This window comes from Ranitomeya imitator, chromosome 7 (assembly GCF_032444005.1).
Source record: "Ranitomeya imitator isolate aRanImi1 chromosome 7, aRanImi1.pri, whole genome shotgun sequence".
In the NCBI taxonomy this organism is placed as follows: domain Eukaryota; kingdom Metazoa; phylum Chordata; class Amphibia; order Anura; family Dendrobatidae; genus Ranitomeya; species Ranitomeya imitator.
The window spans coordinates 47155444-47169942 of NC_091288.1; the positions used below are offsets into that span (position 1 = coordinate 47155444).

The window sequence follows — 14499 nt, forward strand, 5'->3', positions numbered from 1 at the left end:
ATCAAACCACAGTCAAATATATAAATTCTGAACGAAAAACACTAAGCTAAGCCTCTGAATATTATATGATTGAAATGTTAGGAATTTAACTTCACAATAAAAAAAAAAGGAACTCGCCAAAACTTGGTTCACTAAAATATAGCAAAGCAGCACTAACCACTGCTATCCATGAGTAATTACAACAATTTTTGCAGCTGACAATAAGAACATTACAAGAACAGGTTGTGTGGTAAAGGAAAGAATTTAAAAAAAAATGTGCATAAAGCCTTCTGATATCTGTAGAAAAATCTCTATGTGGTAACTATTAGTAAAGTCTGCAGCAAATCTTTGATAACTAAGTAATAAAAGCAGAATGTGTGAGGGTTTTGTTCACCGCCAGCTGTGGGTGCACATTGCAAAGGCATAACTAGGGGTGGAGGGGCGAAACACATCTGACTGCAGCACCCACCCTGCTTTTGCATATACAATATACAGTGCCTGTATGTTTGTAACTTAAGACCCTACACCTTCCAGTATAGCACCAAAAATAGTATGGGTATGCTAGGAGTTACTGTTCCAGACTTTCATGACAATATCTTGGGGCCACAGCTGCAAAAGTTGTTTCACAGAGGTCCTCAGCTCCTCACTTTTATAGCAGATTCACACACTGTTTCCCTGAAAATAATGTCGCATGTAAGTGCCTTCTAATGAAAAATTGTCTGCGTTTCCCAAATACAAAAAAAACTTGCTCCACGGTGTACTTTAAGTACAAATTTGTCTTTGAAGTGCTGCAGCTTTTCAGAAAAAAACACTTTTAATAGCTGCCAGGGACCAACCCACACTGCACTAGTCGTAAAGGCGGTTTCCTGGAGACTTCTCACAGCCTGCTAACTGTGACTGGCAATACTCTGCCTACATGTTGGTGCAGACAAGGACCTGTCAGTCACTGTCAGCGGTGGAGAAAAGCTGCCGAGGACCCATCCGTATAACTAGTGCATAGTGTGGCTCAGTCCCTGACAGCTATTAACAGTATGGTTTTTCTCTGAAAAGCCACAGCATTTCAAAGACAACCATACATGGCTGGGAATCCGTATCCTTTGCCATTTGTACCCGACCTCTTCAATCAGCTTTTGGATGCTCAGTGAAACTAGATGTTAGGAGTAAGTATCGCCCTAAATGGGTCATCCAGTGAAAACAAGCTATTACCTATCAACGGATAGGTGATATCTAGCTGATCAGTGGGTGTGCGACCACTGGGACCCACATCAATCAGTACTTTTTATCCCCTTTGCAAAACTGATCGGTAGGCAGGGCCGGCCCGAGAGATTACGGCGCCGTAGGTGAAACTATTTTGTTGTGCCCCTACTATTCTTGGCAGTAGATGAAAACTTGGGATATAAATTTAGGAGCAAAATAAACCACAACAACAATGATTAATTAACTCTCTCCTAACTCTTTAATCTTCTGAGAAGTTGTATAGAACAAATATATACAAAGTAATCAATAACACAAAACAAAAAAGACCATAGGTAATTAAAATTTTTGTTTCCTTGCCTTTTTTTTTTTTAAAGGATGACACTAAGTCACCGAGATTAATTTGTTTAGCAGCTTCAGATTCTATCGAAATTGTTGCCAACCCAACCAACCTCTCTTGCGTTATAGTTTTGCCCTTAAATAGGTTTTAATTAGCTTTAGTTTTGAGAAGCTTCTCTCTCCTGAGGCCACGGACACAGGCAGAGTCAAAAGAATTCTTAGAGCCACCACCAGGTTGGGGACACTTTCTTTCAAGTCAGATTTAGGCTAAAGTTCAATAACGTCTTTTGGTGATGAATCTTCTGGAACACGTCTTGACATTGCCTGCAGTTCACCACATAGCTCTGTGGCATCGATGTCTTTTACTTCGCTGTGTGTAAGAGACTTTTCCAGAGCTTTACACTTATCCAGAACAAATTTGCTTGGTTTTCCCTCAAGTGAACAAATGTGGTACAAAAATCCAAATTTCAATTCCATTTCTTTCAGCTGAGTGAACCGCTCATCAACTGAATTTATAGCAGTATCTAAGATCGCAACGTAAAAGTTAATTTTGAAACTCTGTTTCTCATTTCTTATGGGCTCATCTTTCCCTTCATAAGAGAACTGTCTGGTTTTTATCTTTAAACGTTTTGGCGCAGAACTTGACTCAAAATTAGCTGGTATGCCAAGCTCTTCTGTGATTTCCCTCGCATCAACTAACAGCTTCTCAAACTCTTCATCGCTTCTTAATGATTGCAGATATTTCTTTGTTTTGTCAAGGTGTTGAGAAGCAGCAGCTAAATCGAATTCTTGTGACTGAAGTAATTTACTTGTCAAATTGATTTCGTACAAAATGTTGAACCATACTAGAACAGATGCAACAAAAGAAAAGGTTCCAACTTGTTTAGCAAGACCTTGAGCTTCTAGCCGGGAGACATTTCCAGAGCTTCCTGTGAGACTAATATTTTCTGCTATGTCCTTTAGGGCATCATGGACTTCGCTCAATTGGTAACGGAGGGGGGCCAGAGCATCAATTCTACTTTCCCACCTTGTTTCGCTTAGAGGTTTTAGAGTCAGAGATAGCAAATGACGCACGAGTACTTCCCAACGCTGAGTTGACGAAGAGAAAAATATGTAGAGATTTTGAACTAACAGGAAAAAAGTTGTCGCTCCAAAACAACATTTAGCGGCATCGTTGACGACTAAGTTTAGAGAATGGGAGCTGCAAGGCACAAAGAATGCACGTGGGTTTATGTCCAAAATTCGTCTTTGTAGTCCAATGTTTTTTCCCGTCATGTTGCTCCCATTGTCGTAGCCTTGCCCTCGTAAGTTGTCCACAGAGAGCGACAGTTCTTCAAATTTGTTCAAGACAGCGGCTGTCAAACCACCTCCAGTTGTATCAGAAACAGGAATGAATCCCAAGAAGTGCTCTTTAATTTCAAACTTTTTATCTTCTGATGTGGAAACAAACCGAACAATGATAGTCATTTGTTCAACATGAGACACGTCTGAAGTACAATCCAGCACTACAGAAAACTATTTTGCAGTTTTGACATCGTCAAGAATCTTTTCCTGAATACCATTACTTAGCAGTTGAATCATCTCATTCTGTATTGTTTTTCCCAAATAATGTGCATGAATCTCTTTGTCCTGGATTTTCCGAATGTGCTCACACATGACAGGATCGAACATAGCCAAATACTCCACAAATTTCAAAAAGTTCCCATTATTAGATGCAAACAATGCATCATTTGATCCACGGAACGCTAAGTTGCGTACCTACTACCCTCACTAGAGCTATCAACCTTTCTAAAATTTGATGCCAGTATTTTTCTATAATACAAACACTGGCGCTCACCCAAAAAACTATCTAGTGATTTTCAGCTGCTGGCATCGATCAGGGTAGTGCCCCCCTGTGTAGCAATATGGATCAATACAAACAGATAGATGCCACGCTTAAAGATGCAGAAGCCAATATCACATAGCACGAAGTGAACAACTTAAAAGCAAAAAACAAAAAACAAACAGAGCCTCCCCGTGGATTCACGTCACCAGAGGCTCCCTAACCCAGAAACAGATACTCCCCTCACCACTACAGTACCGCACTAGCAGCACATTAAACCTCTCCCCCCTTTTTGAGCGATCCAGCGCTCCGTACTGCAGGTGACGTCACTAGGTAGGAGGAGCTTATCGGCCATTGCCGTTTTTGTCTGCGGTATCCAGGGAACGCTACCGGCCGGGGCTTCCCTGAGTTACGCTGCACAGCGTCATCTGACACGCACCACGCCGGAACCCTTGGTGCTCTATACCGGACAGAGGGACATCCACCCACACTCAGCGCGGACCCGCACGTAGCTGTGACAGTCTCATAATAGGTAAGCTAGAGGCATCGGCACCTAATTTATTGCGAGATAGACTGTGCTGCTAGTGCGGTACTGTAGTGGTGAGGGGAGTATCTGTTTCTGGGTTAGGGAGCCTCTGGTGACGTGAATCCACGGGGAGGCTCTGTTTGTTTTTTGCTTTTAAGTTGTTCACCTCGTGCTATGTGATATTGGCTTCTGCATCTTTAAGCGCGGCATCTATCTGTTTGTATTGATCAGTATTTTTCTTGCTCTTCAATTTTGCGTAAGTGTTCTTCGTCAATGGTCTTGTTCATCTTAAGTCTATTTTCGAGTTCCTTCCATTTTTGAAAGCTAATCATGTGATCTTTGCTTTTTTCGTGGCTGGCTAAAATAGCAGTTATGTTTTTCCAGTCATTTACACCATCAGTACCTAAGGCTGAGCGTTTGATGATTCCTAGTTGAAGTGATGAGTGTGGAAACAACGTGCAGCAAAAACAAAAAACTGAATTTTTCTGAATAGAATATGTTAGCCAATTGCGTTCAAGACTTTCACCATTGACAAGACGACGTTTATAGTGAACACAAGAAAATTTTCTACGATTAGTGTCCAAAGGAAAATCGAAATCTTTAACTTGTGTGGGGCCGAGTTTTACTACATGTAGGCGTAAGTCATCATTGATTACGGTCCACGTAGCGGGTTCGTCCGAATAGTCTTTGCGTAGTATTTCTACAGATGTATCAGCCTCCATGTCAGTACTGGTACTTTGATCAGATCTACCACCAGATATTGATGGTTGTAGTTCACTATTTTCAGCATGAGAAACAAATTCTATTTCCACATTCGATATTTCAGAGGCCTGTTGTTCCAACGTTTGGAATTTCACGTCTTCATTTCTATTGCTTAGATATTTTAAAAATGACCCTTTGATTTTTGAAAGTGATTTCTCCTCCTCAGCTTTTCTTTTACGGTTCTGAAACCCCGAAAGTTTTTTCTTCATATCAGCCATCACTCGTTACAATACACAGCATTTACCTAAAAGTTAACGCGCCGATTAAAATTGTTATCTGAACATTATATAATACGATTTTACTTTTAAGACAAAAAACACAAATTTCTTTAACAATTTCCAATGTTTCTAATATTTTTGAAAATCAAAACAATATACCTACCTCGCAGCGCCTAACACTTTAGAACCTAGGCCAAAAATTTACAAAAAACCTCCTATTTTCTATTTGCATTCTTGAAACCTCATGGAACAATGAATCTAATGAATATACAAAATAACAGCAATGGCTCACATGATAAAGCATGCAAACAGTAGAGACATACCTCGAAAATATTATAATCACGCGTGCCGATATGCAAAAAATGTAGATACTATCTACCTCCCTTGCCTTAGCTGGCCTGACTGGCAGTCCAGCCAGGCAGTCTACGCCAATGCGTCAAAACAGACTCCTCCCACTAGCCGCATCGACTGCTGATGACATCTATTAATATAATCGCCAACTAGTACCTAGTACCTAAAGTCCTAACTATGTATAAATAGGCCATATGGTACACCTACCTTTTAAGTATACGTATTTTTTTCTCTCGGGCGCCCCCTTAGTGTAGTGTGTGCTAAGTGTGCATTTTTGGTTGTTTGCTTTGCTTTGCCAACATTTGAAAACTTAGGAGCAAAATAAACACGCGGAATCAAACACCTGTCAGCAGACGATGCAAACGACTCACGTCCATAGTTTAGCGCCTCCTTTCCGTGCGTAAATTGAAGCTCAATGGTTTTTCTTTTAAATTTATGGTAAAAAAAATTATGTACACTTTTCTTTCCATCCCTAAAACTTTTTGCCTTTTGAAAAGATTTTTTATAATTTTTTCTATTTTTTCTCTGGCGCCCCCTTTGGGTCGACGCCCTAGGCAGCCACCTAGTTCGCCTATACGTTCGGGCCAGCCCTGTCGGTAGGCCAGATGCCAGACCACTGTTCCTTTCATTCTTTATGGGGATGCCAGAAAAAGTAGTTTGTTTGTTTTTCTCTGGCACACTAACCAATTTCTTTATCTGTCAAGATTATATGAACGGATCCTAATATGATACAAGCTGTTAAAAACTGGATATAATCAACTTAGGTGCACCACCTTTTTATTTAAATATTTATCTTACACATTTAAATATTGTTTACAATTGTTTGGATTTTTAAAGAAATGAAAACTTTTGGGGGGTTTTTCAAACAAGAACCTGCAATCGTGTCTGAACTGTGGGAGAAAGCACAAAAAGGCCGATTCAGCACAGTCTTTACACCAGATTTCTGGCATAAAACATATTGAAAAGCCACAAAATTGTTGCACAACACAAAGTTATGCAAAACAATTGCAACTTTTATTCTTTTCACGCTTGTGCTGGCCAGCTTTTCCAAAATGCTCGCCACATCCATCAAAAGTTTCACTATTACTTACTTTAGAAATGCTAATCTAGTCATCAACTGGGCATGTGCAGTGCATCAAAGAAGCGAGGGTGCTTATATGCAGATTCACTGCACATTGTCAGGGAGGAAGAGATTAGGTGTACAATTAGTGAGAAAACATCGCCAGCACATCTAGTTACCCACTAATTAGCCTATCACAGGCCAAGTTATGGTGACCGTGGGAAATGTGACAAGCTCCCTTTAGAACAAACAGCATCCGAGGAACAGGCGTTTTTCGAAATGGAAAACCTCTTTATAAAAGACAAATGACTTTAAAAATCATTAGTGCAACCTCATCTGGAATATAGAACCAGAAACACATAGGCTACTTGCACATTGAACAAGTCTGTAGGAACATGTTCACACCACCAAAAAACTTGAAGACACAAAAGAGCACAGTGGGGTCAAAATCCATCACTCCCCTGTGGGTCATTTGCATTTAAGCTGCTCCATCCTGCATGTCCACATGGATATTCCTTCTCTGAAAACTGCTTATACAGGTACTATACAGATGATCAGGTTTTAAATACATCAGATAGGGATTATATACAATAGATAGGACTGCTCTATAAGGGTATACCTTGACGATTGGTGGAGCAACTTAGTATACATTTTTTTGCAAAAAAAATGTATCAACCAAATACCCTGTTTTCTTTACATCTTTTGACTAGCATTTGCTTATTACTGTGATTTTTTTTATAAGAGTATTTTTGACCTCACTGTGCTCTTTTGTGTCTTCTCATCGGGAATATGCAGTTCAGTTCACGGCAACAGTTCATAGAAATAATACCCTGGAGTTAGAAAAGGTATAAAGAAGAAGCCAAAAACTGATAACAGTAATAATATTATTTTTATAGTGCCAATATTTTCCGAAGAACCTTACAATTAAGCGGGTACATGTACAAACAATAAGGGTCATGAAAGATCTTGGGTATGAGGAAAAACTAAAGGAAACGAAGAAACGTCCATCGGGGGGACATGATTAACTTGTAAAAGTTCATAAATAGCCCATACTAAAATAAATATCAAGAGCTGTTTCATGTAAACACCCCCCACCCCACCCCCCCACCCCCAATAGACAAGAGGGCGCTCTATCCATCAGGAGACAGAAAGGTTAAATCTACTGAAGAGACAGGACTTTTTTACCATAAGAATTAATCTATGGAACAGTCTACTATTGGAGCTTGTCACAGTGGGAAACGTGAAAAAAAAAAGCAAGGATGCTTTTCTTTAAAAAAAAAAACATCATTATGTGTAATGTTTGTTTCAAAATGGTTAGTTTAGTGGATCGACAGTTGGGATCAGGAGGTAAAGAGTAGATCTTTTGGAGGAGACTAGAACATGCATTATGGTTTTATATATACCGCTTTTCTTTTATCATTTCCCATCCCTCGATTGAACTTGTTGGACATTTGTCCTTTTTCAACTATTTCACTAGGTATAGTGATAAAAACTCCACAGTTCTACCAACTTGTTTTGTTTTCTATTTATGGCGTCTAACGCTTGGTTTACTTAATTTTATATTTTGAAAGACTGGATTTTTACAGATGCAGGAATGTTGAATTTGTTGATATTATTTTTTTGTACTAATTTTTATTGAAAGTTTTGATAGGTAATTAACAGACAACAAACTTACAAAACATACTTATTTGAATGATATGACAGATCATGTCTTTCCAATAACATAAGGAGCTTAACAGTATACAAGTAGACTATACAAGTACAACTATAATGTTTTTTTAAAGTCTATATTTTTATTGGGAAAAATGGGTGTGATTAGAATATTTGAACTCGGGACCCTGGCGCTAGAAGGCACCAGAGCTAAGCAAAAAGCCACCATGCTGGCCATACTTTTTATAGTATGCTTATTAATACAATGTAAAAATGTTACTTTCCAATCTGAAAAATAAAATACAAATATTTTAAAGAATTTGCTTTGCTTAACTTAAACCGTTTCTAACTTTCAAAGCAAATACTCAGCTAATGCTTACACCAATAAGTCTGGCAGCATTTCAAAGCAAGTACATACCAGGCGCAGACATAGAAGTATAATGACAAAAACTACAAAGATTATAGTGAGAAATAAAATCACAGTTCGTAACTTGAACAATGATACTAAATTGAAGACTAATAAAATCTAAGACTTAATAATATCCATATGTACTAATTCACAAATTTTCCACATCAGCAAAGAGATAGCAGATTTTAAATCTGTCATTAAGATATTATCTTGTTCCCAGAAGGCACCAAAGAATAATGCAATCTGACTTTAATTAAATAAGCACTTTTTTTCTGTTTTATACTGTACTGCATATTAGTATTTTCTATACATTTACGGTACTTGTTGATCAAGGAATGAGTATAGACTTTCAGTATAATTTGTGCTTATATTTCAGCCCCATAACAGCATTTACTGTAGTGGTACTTTACAATAAAGTGTAATGCCGACATCCCTGCATGCTCCGGCCCCTCCCTCCCAGTAGGGACACCGACTTCCTGTCCTGTCCGTTCTGCCATGTCCCCCTGCTCTTGCTTCTGTGTTTCAGCTGCCCGCTTATCATGCCTGCATACGAACTCCCAGTTTCTTAGAGAGCCAGCGCAATAAATCCTATGTGTCCCCAGCCAATAAACACTTGGGAGGCACTTAGTACTTAAAGTACCTCCACCGGTAGGTAGGTGCCCAAGCAGCAATTGTAGTTTGTCAGTCTACAAGCTGCTAGCTAGTGATTAGGTCCCTGTATCAGTCCAGTTAAACCTGTAACAGTACGAGTTCTCCTTTCCTGTTCCCGTCTTGTCTGAGACAATACTGGAATTTGAAACCGCTTCAGCGGTGCGTGATCCTGAAACCAATCCAGTCAGACCTGATCCTGAAACGATTCTGACTGTACTTGAACCAGAAGCCACACATGAGGTACCTGAACCTGAAACCACTCCGTTGATACCAGAAACCACTTCAGGAGTATGCGATCCTAAAACTGCTTTAGCGGCACCTGAATCCCAAAACTGCTACCTGAACCTGAAACCACTCCGTTGATACCAGAAACCACTTCAGGAGTATGCGATCCTAAAACTGCTTTAGCGGCACCTGAATCCCGAAACTGCTACAGCGGTACCTGAACTCTGTAACCACTCCATCATTGCCTGTGCTTTAAATCCACACTGCCAGTATCTGTCCCGTCTGAACCAGCAGCTACATCTGTACCATTTGTATTTGGTCCTGCCTTGGACTCCTAGTCGTTGCTACTGTCCTGACCCTTGGGGTCAGCTGCTACGGTGCTGGGGTCTGTCCTGGAGTAGCACCTGGCGTCCACCTGGACTCAAGTCTAAATCCTATTATCAGAGGCTCTAGTTGAAAACTCAGGTGGGCGCTTAATCAAACCCCTTCAGGATCTCCCCTGTCCGTGGCGCGGTGGGCCCATGATTCACAAGCATGACATAAAGACAACCTATCATACACCAGAAAACCTCATGAATTAAATGGAGGCCAGAATATAAAATCTTTCTCAAATATATGTAATAAGGAAAACTTAAACTCTTGTTTAATACATTTATAACAGCTTTGGCCCTTACTGGAAGAGAAACTGAAGTTGGCAAAAGTTAGCTTCTCTGCTACCTCATTATTTAACAGTTGTGGGAGACTTCCTGCTTTTGATCTTGTAAGATGTAATTCGCTAATTCACTTCCTATTTGGATGAATTTGCTAAAAGGGTTTTCCACTTTCAGTAAAAAGAACCCAAATGATCTTAAGTACCTAAAATAACAAAAAGTGCAGGTACTCATCCACCAGGTCCACCACCGACTCCTTGGGTCTTGGTGTTTTTGCTTCATCGGTGACATCACCTGAGCTAATCCTTGAGCTCAGCAGCTGTGATTGTGTGATAATTGGCTACAGTGGTGATGCGTGATGTTACTGTGCAGTCAAAATGCATAGATATAGGGGCGCAAGGTGGCTCAGTGGTTAGTATTGCAGCGATGGGGTCCTTGGTTCAAATCCAGCTGAGGACAACATCTGCAAGGAGTTTGTATGTTTTCCCCGTGAATGCGTGGGTATCCTTACATACTCAAAAAACATACTGATAGGGAATTTAGATTATGAGCCCCAATGGGGACAGTGCTGATAATGTCTGTAAAGTTCTGTGGAATTAATGGTGCTAAATAAGTGAATAAAATAAATAAAAAACAATTTGATAAGCTGCGGAGAGTTAGCTGGACCTGCAAAGGGGGAAAAGATGAGTACCTGCTGTGGTTGTTACCATATTTTAGTTACTTTAAAGCATTTTGGGTCCACTTTCTTGATAGTAGGAAAACCCTTTAATTCACCATATTTGTGATTCTATTTTGCTAATGTTAAACTAAAAAAATAGACAAATAAACTCTCACATTATATTCTATGGACATGAGTCAAAAAATAAGGAGAGCAGTGACATTCTGTCAGCAGTGAACACGATGCTCCCCTTTATCGTTTGGATACTGTACGTATGTCCCTATTCTGTGAGTCCATGCCTTTTTTAATAAATTACAGCATCTTGCTGGCCTTAAAAGTAGCTGATTGACTTTGCATGCTGGCATTTATTTGTGGTCTACAAGTACACCCAAATCCTTCTCTGCAAATGACTGTCATAGTATTATTCCCCCTAGAACATATAATTCCTAAATAATATTAGTGCCCTTGTCCATACATTTATCCACATTGAACCTCACCTGCTAAGTGAATGCCCAAACACAAACTTATGAATATCTTACATAGACTGCGTTATACTACGTAGTTTGGTGTCATCTACAAAAATAGAAATAAAAAATATAAACACCGAAAAATTAGACTAGTTTGCTACTGTGTATCCATTATCAGTTTAAAGACTGCAAACATGATATACAGCCAGATATCCGAAAAATTGTAGATTCGTTTATGAAATACATGATTTTAAACATACAAATTGAAAGCAGTGTGAAATGACAGAAAAATGTGTAAAGTGGACCTCATAAAAGTGCATGAGCAGGGGCTATTGGATATCAAGGTCACCAAATGTCAGAATGACTATAGTAAAGCACTATATGTGCACATGTTAGATATATAATACATGGCTCAAAAGCAATATGTAATACATGGCTTAATATAAATTGCAAGTGGATAACATAAATATTAATCGAAGTGCTTGTTTATGAGCCCAGTGGCCAGAAATAAACACACAAGATTTTATGCACCATAGACTATATGGGATTTGGAGTGGCCTTTTTCCATCCAGAGAACTATCATCAAGAGTTTTGCCCCTTTATTGCTTAGTGTACAAATTATTGTGCTTCCCTATATTTGTCTTTATTAATTTATTGTAATATGTAATTTGAATGCATTTAATATATATCAATATTTGCCTTTCCTATAATGTATGCATATATTATTTGCACATTGCACTTTATATCCCTTTCACTTTTGCTATTTTATGTATTTCAAAAATAATTCACATATTTTGTCTTACTGCCTCATTGTGCCATTTCTTTTACCCTTTACCATTTCAGAATATGTGTTAAACTTTAGATTCTTCAAAGTAACCCCTTTTATTCTTATGAGAGCTGCACACCTCCTTGGCATCTTCACGAGTAGCTTCTTCAGGTACAATAGGTCATGACCTGTTTTCAACAGTTTTGAACAAGATACCAGAGGTATTGGGCACGTTGGCTGCTTTGCCTTCCCTCTGCTTCTAAGCCATCTCAATTGGATTGAGGTGAGGTGATTTTGGAGGCCATGTCATTTGATGCAGCACTCTATCACTCTCCTTCTTGGTCAATATATCCCTTACGTTGCCTGGAGGTATTTTGGATCATTGCCCTGTTACAACACAAATTAAGGTCCCACTAACTTCAGACCAGATGGGATGTCCTCTCTTTGCATAATGCTGTCTCAGCCATGGTCTGTAAATATCCTTGATATTGGAATAAACCATCAAACTGTTACCAGCAAAGCACTCCAAACCATTACACCTCCCCCTCCATGCTTCATGGTGGGCACCACTCATATAGAAACCATTCAACCACCTTTCCTGCATCTCACAAGGACAGGTTGATTTGTTAAAAAATCCTCCTTTTGTTGCTTGGCCCAAACAAGTCCCTTCCTATTTTCAATCTTTAGTAAGTGTTTAGGTTTTTTTGCAGCAGCAGCAGTTTGAACATAAAGGCCTGATTCTCCCAGTCTCCTCTGAACAGTTGATGTCGAGATGTGTCTGCTACTTGATGTGTGTAGAAAAAACATGTGCGATCCAGCTCACCTTGAGTAAGGCCTCAATGAACCTCAACAAGGAAAGACCACTCTTGTCCAGCGTGATAACACGACAGTCTGAAGAATGAAGCTTTTACCCATGGTCCAAATTAAAAGATATGCATGAGCTTTATTCCAACATGAATTTAAAAAGACATTCCCGGTTCATCCAAGTATATTTGTCTTTTTCTACATGTTTAAGACTAAACCTTACTTCTTATTCAGGGATTGTCTTTTTTAATTCATGTTAAAAAAAATCATGAATATTTATTAATTCAGAAAACAGCTGGAAAATGTCATACTTCAGATACTTGATTCATGTGCATCATTTATGAGAGATGTTATCTGTTGTGCTGTCAATGTCTGGTTTCTGAGGGTGATAACTCTGATAAACTTATCCTCTGCAGCAGAGGTAATTCTTGGTCTTCATTTCCTGATGCAGTCCTCAACAGACCCAGTTTCATTCTAGCAATTTATGTATTTTTCATGGCTGCACTTGAGGATGCCTTCAAGGATCTAGCATTTGTACAGATTGACTGACCTTTATGTCTTATAGCAATGATGGACTGGACTGTCATTTCTCTTTTACTCATTTGAGTAGTTCTTGTCAAATTCTGATTTTGAACAGTTGTGGAATAGGGTTCAGGACTGTAGATTACCAATTGACTGCTTGATGAAGCTGCTTGAGAGAATTTCAAGGGTGTGTAAAGTTCTCATCAGAGTAAAAGGTGACTACTTTGAGCAATCTAAAAACAGATTCTAGTTTGTTTGATATGTTTCTTTACTCCTGGTTTCCATATGTGTTCCTTTGTTGTTTTGTTGCTTTGAGTCTGAATTTACAATGTGCACATTCGAAGAACAAGGAAACCTTTTGACCTGCACTGTACATTAGAACCAAGTCAACCAAACACGCTGATATCAGCAAGATCAGCTGATAGTTTAACCTCTAAAATATGATGGGAGGTAAATTAGAGTGGTATGGGATGAGATGATGGGATAGGAAATTAGGATCCTGCACGTCGGATTTCAAACGGCTAATTCTTTTGTTCTCTCAGAAATAAACCTTTGTCTGGCAGCTCATAGACAACACAGGAGTGCTCAGCCAAGTATTCCTGTGTATTGGGGACATTTGTTTGGCCTACAGCTATCTAATATGTATGGGGAGCTTTACTCCAGAACTAAAAAAAACTATTTGTAAAATTGAACTTTTGATTTTATTTTCATTAAAGTTGAGTTAATAAGATTAAGTGTATTTTATTATTTTGTCCCTTTAAGTTTTTAAGTTCAAACAAAATGTTATTTAGAAAAAATAAGTTTGATATACTCTTGCTACATTTAACCAGGAATTATGCAGTGGTTTTATAGTGTTCTGTTACTGTACATGAAAGCTATAAATTGGAACAGAACATACACATGGTGTAACCACAGTACAAAGTGCTGTAAAATAGCCTTAAGGAATAGTTTTCATGAATCACATATTGTCCACATGAGCTTCAAGTAAAACCAACCACTCACTACTTTAGTTTTCTCCAGTTGTTCTGGTGTTATCTGTTTTCAAAGTGAGTACTCATTATCCCTTTTTGTTGGTTAGTTTGCTTTTTTTAACCTTTTTAGTTTCCTCTAATTACTTATAGTGGCCTAATATTCTTTTTTACCTTTTTTTATTGCATTAGATTATATTTTCTGTACCTTTTACAAATGCAATGCAGCTACTGTGAAATAATTAGGAGATATTACGTACATCAAGATTAATAAACATGTATTAAGTTGTGGGACTTTCTAATATTTGTATTTTATTGTATTGAAATTATTCATGATTTTCACAATGTCTGTGGAAACTTTCTTTTACATCCAATGGTTCAAACCTATACAAACAGAGTTCTCACAGTTATGAGTTTTACAAATGTTGCATCTAAGCAGTCTGAGGAGCCGATTCACTAAAAGAAATTTGTCCACAGG

General features: G+C 38.6%; 1 pseudogene; it reads right to left on the minus strand.

Moving 5' to 3' along the window:
- Window positions 1–1779: 1779 nt before the first annotated feature.
- LOC138646084 (zinc finger MYM-type protein 1-like) lies at window positions 1780–3689 on the minus strand (annotated as a pseudogene).
- Window positions 3690–14499: the final 10810 nt, after the last annotated feature.